The sequence below is a fragment of the Pipistrellus hanaki genome (assembly GCF_964339955.1).
Source record: "Pipistrellus hanaki genome assembly, chromosome: 4".
NCBI lineage: Eukaryota > Metazoa > Chordata > Mammalia > Chiroptera > Vespertilionidae > Pipistrellus > Pipistrellus hanaki.
Window position 1 is genome coordinate 90,926,860 of NC_140506.1, and position 5,594 is coordinate 90,932,453.

A 5,594-nucleotide genomic window follows, 5' to 3' on the forward strand; every position below is an offset into this window, starting at 1 on the left:
TTTTTTCAGCCGGGACTGGTTTGGCTCAATGGATAGAGCGTCGGCTTGGGGACTGAAGGGTTCCGGGTTCGATTCCGGTCAGGGGCATGTACCTTGGTTGCGGGCATATCCCCGGTAGGGGGTGTGCAAGAGGCAGCTGATCGATGACTCTCTCTCTCATCGATGTTTCTAACTATCTCTCCCTTCCTCTCTGTACAAAATCAATAAAATATATTTATTTATTTATTTATTTATTTATTATTATTTTTTAATATATTTTATTGATTTTGTACAGAGAGGAAGGGAGAGAGATAGAGAGCCAGAAACGTCGATGAGAGAGAAACATCGACCAGCTGCCTCCTGCACACCCCCCATGGGGGATGTGCCCGCAACCAATGTATATGCCCTTGACAGGAATCGAACCCGGGACCTTTCAGTCCGCAGGCCGACGCTCTATCCACTGAGCCAAACCAGTTTCGGCTCAATAAAATATATTTTTAAAAAATGTATAAAAAAATGTTTTTTCAGCATCTATTGAGAAATATTTTTTTCCTTTCATCGATTAAGGTCATGATTGATATTGTTGGGTTTTTCAACTGTTTTAAAAAATATGTTTTTATTGATTTTTAGAGAGAGAGGAAGGGAGAGGGATAGAGAGATAGAAACATCTATTGATCCCTTAGTTCATGAGTTGATGCTCAACCACTGAGCCAAACAGGATTTTTCTACTATTGAACCTTATTTACATTTCTGAGATAAACTTGAATTGAACACAATTTATATTCTTTTAATATATTACTAAATTTGTATTGTTAATATTTATTTAGGATATTTATGTTTCTATATGAAACTGGCCAATGGTTCATTTATTTTGTTTGTTTTGTTAATCCTCACCCAAGGATATTTTTCCATTGGTTTTTAGAGAGAGTGGAAGGGAAAGGGAGAGACAGAAGAAAACATTGATGTGAAAGAGACACATCGATTGGTTGCCTCCAGCACGTGCCCCAACCAGAGCCACAGATCGATCGAGGGATCTGCATCTGAGGGATGTTCCCTCGACCAGAATTGAATCTCGGATCCTTCAGTCCACAGGCCAACACTATATCCACTGAGCAACACCAGCTAGGGCTCAATCTAGACTTTTTAAAGAAGGGGTAGGTCTTGGGCCATTATTTTATTTTTTATTATTATTATTTTTAAAATCCTTGCTGGTTTTTTAAAAATTGATTTTAGAAAGAGAGGAAAGAAAAGGTGGCGGGGGAGGGGAGAGTATGGGGAAAGAGAGAGAGAAATATTGATTGATTGCCTCCCCCAACCAGGAACTGGACCTGCAACCTTCTTGGTGTATAGGACAATGCTACAACCTACTGAGCCATCTGGCCAGGGCCTTTGACCATTATTTTAATTTTATCTCTGGTTTTGGTCTATACAGGCAGGTTTTCTAATTCTTGAACCAATTTTGGGATGGAAGTCTTGAAAATATAATTTGATTTAAAGAAAATAAAGAAAGGTGGCTTTTCTTACACAGCTGAGTTTGGTGTAAACCCGTTGCCATGGAGACTCATCTGGGATGGCCAAGGAGCCCTGTTCAGCACGCAGTGGCACCATGGACCAATGACAGCTTCGCAGATGAGCTAAATGATTCTGAGGCACTGAGTGACTCAGACAGAAATGCATGAGGACTCAAAAGTCACTGCTGATTTTTAGAATAACAGCAGATACTGATAAGACTGTATTTTAGAAGATGTGAAAGAATGCTTAAAAATACTTATACAGAGAAAGGGTGGTGAGCACAAGGCTCACAAAGGAGAAAGCAAGGACACAGGTTTGTCAGGGTTTTTATTTTTATTTTTTAATATATTTTATTGATTTTTTACAGAGAGGAAGAGAGAGGGATAGAGAGAAACATCGATGAGAGAGAATCATTGATCAGCTGCCTCTTGCACACCCCCTACTGGGGATGTGCCCGCAACCAAGTTACATGCCCTTGACTGGAATTGAACCAGGGACCTTTCAGTCCGCAGGCTGACGCTCTATCCATTGAGCCAAACCAGTTTTGGCAGGGTTTTCTAATGACATTAATTCAAATGCGACTTCTGGGAGGAAATAGAGAAATAGGAGCAGGCTTAGCAAGGTTTAAATTCCGTATTTCCAACTATGAACCTTTACAAAACGCCAAGGGGTAATGTGCAGGTAAGTTCCGGGAAAACTAAATCTGATTTCTTGCCAGCTGGCCAGGATGAGGGCCTTGCAGCAGATGCCATTTGATTTTAAATAATACAAAGAAACGTCACATTGCCTTCCACTCAAGTTTATGGAATAAGTTCATACTTTCTTCTATGTGAGCTTCAGTAAATATGTGTGGATGGGTGGCTGATGACAATTAGGCTAGACTGAGGATCTGCCCAGGACCATGTGGCCTTGACCCATATTTTCTTTATTTTATTTTACTTTTTTAATATATTTCATTGATTTTTCACAGAGAGGAAGAGAGAGGGATAGAGAGCCAGAAACATCGATGAGACAGAATCATCGATCAGCTGCCTCTTGCACACCCTTCACTGGGGATGAGCCCGCAACGAAGGTACATGCCCTTGACCGGAATCAAACCCGGGACCCCTCAGTCTGCAGGCCGACACTCCATCCACTGAGCCAAACCGGTTTTGGCTTGACTCATATTTTCTTTTGTTTCATTCCGTTGTTTGTTCGTTCCTTTCTATTTGTAACAGTTTTATTGATACATAATTCACATAACAGACAGTTCACCCATTCACCACACTCACCCACTAATGAACATTTTTAGCATATTCAGAGTGGTGGATCCATCATCACAATCAATTTGAGGACATTTCATCACCCCCCCAAACAAAACAAAACAAAACAAAAACAAAAACAAAAAAAACACGACACAAAACCCTGTAGCCATTAGCAGCCACCCCTCATTTCCTCCAATGCCCCAGACCCTGGCAACCACTAATCTACTGTCTGTATAGATTGCCTATTCTGGACATTTCACATAAACAGAATCACATAATGTGTGGCCTCTGTGACTGGCTTCTTAAACTTAATGTTTTTGAGGTCCATGTTGTATGTAGCATTATCTGTGCTTCATTCTTTTAAAAAAAACATTCCATTAGCCCTGCTATTGTGGCTCAGTGGTTGAGCGTTGACCTATGAACCAGGAGGTCCCGGTTCGATTCCTGGTCAGGGCACATGCCTGGGTTGGGGGCTTGATCCTAGATTGGAGCATGCAGGAGGCAGCCAATCCATGACTCTCTCTCATCATTGATGTTTCTATCTCTCCGTCCCTCTCTCTTCCTATCTGAAATCAATAAAAATATAATTAAAAAATAAAAATATTAAAATTTAAAAAATAACTAGAAGATGTCAGAGTGAGGCTGCCTAATAGGCATGTACACATGCACGTCTGTAGCACGGGACTGGGGATGTGGCTACTTAGGAGACATCAATAAACAGAAGATAATGGGATTCAGAGAAATGAATGAGATCAGGTAGGGACAGTGTGTATAGAATGAGAAGGACAGAGGAGTGATGCTTCAATCCTGAGGAACAACAGAATTTAATGGGCTAGATGAAAAGAAGTGTTAGTGACAGAGACGAGGCAGAGGACAGGGGACCCCATAGAATAAATCAAGGAAGGCTAGAGTTGGATAGAGGGAAGGGCCCACACTATGAAAGGCTGCAGAAAAGCAAAGAAGACAGGCCTAAAAATCAGCCCCAGCGAAGGTGAGTGCAGCGGGCAGGGGCTCAGGAGAGCACACTCCAGGCTACAGGGGGGAGCACCCATGAGCCGCAGCTGCCTGTTCGACATCCTGCGTAGCCATAGAAGTTTGCCGCTCACCCCCCCCCACAGGAAGTATGCGGGGAGGAGAGAGGAGGCGTTGGGTGTATGTGGACAGCTGATGGCTTTGGGGGTCCACTGAGTTCCAAGTGCCTGTGAGACATTCAAGAGGCAAAGTTGAGTAAGCAGGTCAAATACGGGATCTGGACTCTGAGATGAGGTCTAGAGTGGGAGTCACAGTAAACCTGACACGTGGAATTTCCCCCAGGCCTGTGCATTTCAGCGCTCCCCTCTCCTCAGCACAGCCACTCCATCCCCAGCGTGGTGCCTCCCTCTCCCAGCTCAACAGCCTAGCTTCCCCAAGTGAGAGCTGGTGCCGAGGCCCTTGACAAAGTCATCCCCAGAGGTGGCAGGCCCTTCCCTGGCCACTGATTAAAAAATGGAACTTTTCCCAGCTCCACTGAGGCCAAAGGGCAAAGCATTCCTCTTCCTGACCGCGAAGGAGGCTTGTTCACAGCCAGTGGGGCCACCTTCTTGGCATAGACCTGAGATCCCCGAGGCAGAAGATCACACCAAGGCCTGAGATCCGCAGCCCAGAGCCACCTGTGCTTGTCACTCGTGGTTCCGGGACAGGCCTCTTTCCTTCTGTCCTTGAAACAAACAAAACTCCTTTGATGTTGCCTAAAGTTTTTGTTGTTGTTGTTTTTAGCCACTGGTAATTATAGAGAAACTAAGACGAAGACTAACAGACGTAAGGAAAATGTCACAAAGTTCCTGGATGCCTGAAGGTCTCTCAACAAGATTCTGGCCGGGCCTTCAGGGAGTGTAACCAGGTTGCTTTGAGCTTTCAGAGCCTTTCCCCCACCTTCCCTCCTCCACGAGCTGTCTTCAAGGTCCAGGAGCGACTGATACAGTCGTGCCCAACTTCCAAGGCTCCCTTGCTCTTTGGGGTTCATGGCTCTGGTGCCCCTCTCATCTCAGGCCCTCATGGCTAACAGGGGACCCCAAAAAAGATAAGAGGACTGAGGCACTAACTGCTGTCTTTGGGTGCAAAGATGAATCTCCCTCTGAGTCTGTCTCCACTGAAACCCACTTGAGTCTTTTGTCAAATTTCCCAGCCAGCAGGCCTAGCCTGCAGCCCTCTGAGGGCAAAAGGCCCACATGAGTACTGCTCTTTGCTTTTTTTTATTTAATATATTTGATTGATTTTTTTACAGAGAGGAAGGGAGAAGGAGAGAGAGTTAGAAACATTAAATTAGAGCTGATATAACAATTGAAGAAAAATAAATTTTATATAATAAAAGCCCAATATGCAAATTGACTGAACAGTGGAATGATGGGTCACTATGACATACACTGACCACCAGGGGGCAGACACTCAATGCAGAAGCTGCCCCATGGTGGTCAGTGCATTCCCACAGGGGGAGCGCCACTCAACCAGAAGCTGGGCTCATGGCTGGCAAGCACATCAGCAGTGGCAGGAACCTCTCCTGCCTCTGCTGCAGGAGGGTGGTAAGGAGCAAGGGGTTCCAGACTGTAAGAGCCCTGGACTGTGAGAGGGATGTCCTGGGGGAAAGGGGGAGGATCAGGCCTAAGCCAGCAAGCAAACATCCCCTGAGAGGTCCCAGACTGCAAGAGGGCGCAGACCGGGCTGAGGTTTCCCCACCTCCCCCCAGTGCACGAATATCATGCACCGGGCCTCTAGTGTGTGTGTGTGTGTGTGTGTGTGTGTGTGTGTGTGTGTGTATAGTTCTGGGTAATGTCCATTTTATATTTTAGTTGTATTTTATTGAAATTGTTGTGTGCGGCTGCA